Source organism: Frankliniella occidentalis, unplaced genomic scaffold (genome assembly GCF_000697945.3).
Source record: "Frankliniella occidentalis isolate FOCC.00 unplaced genomic scaffold, Focc_3.1 Scaffold45, whole genome shotgun sequence".
Classification (NCBI taxonomy): domain Eukaryota; kingdom Metazoa; phylum Arthropoda; class Insecta; order Thysanoptera; family Thripidae; genus Frankliniella; species Frankliniella occidentalis.
Genome location: NW_026267175.1, coordinates 312,272 through 313,283, shown reverse-complemented (window position 1 = coordinate 313,283; position 1,012 = coordinate 312,272).

Genomic DNA, 1,012 nt, shown 5'->3' with positions numbered 1-1,012 from the left:
GGCGGAGACAGAAGGAGAATGGGAGGGGATGTTTGAAATCACGGATTCATAAAAAAGGGAAATTACAAATTTATGCGTCCTCTTCCGAAGCTCTGGAAGTTAGCATTATTGGCGTACCTCCACGCAGACTCGCGCTTCTGAAAATCATCGCGAGCTATAAGCAAGTCGTTAGCATTGGCCAGGTGGGGTGGGGCGGAATGGCTTGGTGGTTCCAGCGGCGGACCGGGGCAGCCGTAGGCGCGGCGGGTGGGCGACCGGCTCTACCGCCGTGCCCGAGGTGTTGCATAGGCCGCCAGGCGCCCAAACCCCAAAACACACTTGCGTATTTTGAACAAGCGCCCAAGCGTGACTGTGTTCACTGGGTACTTTTCTTTTTTTCCACTCTTGCTCGCTTCATGGCCACCTTGTCTGGAGCACGTCTGACGCTGTGGACAGGATGTCGACTTGTGTCACCCTCCGCCCCAGCCTCGCGCCCTCGCTCGCGCGCAACCCCACACCTCCGCCCTCTGGTTCTCCGCGCCCTAATTTGTTGATCAGTTTTCTAATGAGACGGCGTGGGGGGGCTGGGCTAGGCCAGGCCGAGGGCCCGGCACGGGCAGCGGCCCGATACCGATCTGCCTGATTGTTTTTAGTGTGAAAGAGGAGGAGACCGAGAGTAGGAAGATGTGTAAATAGAGGGAACAGTGCGGGCGAGTGTGAGAGAGCAGAGGCTGAGAGGGAGACATGCAGTGAGAGTGAGAGAGAGAGAGAGAGAGAGAGAGAGAGAGAGAGAGAGAGAGAGAGAGAGGGAGAGAGAGAGAGATGGCCTCTGATGTTTATCGTGGCGGGCGCATTCGTCCCTTATCTGTGTTAAGTAGCAGTTTGTGTTCCCTGAAACACTGTTGCACCTGCTTTTTGTTTCTGTTTACTTTTTCTTCCCTGCCCCCCTCTCGCTCGCTCCGCTGCCGCCGTTCCCCGCCGGCCGGGCCCCTCTCGCTCCGTTGATGATGATGTCTTTGTTACCATTGTTTCA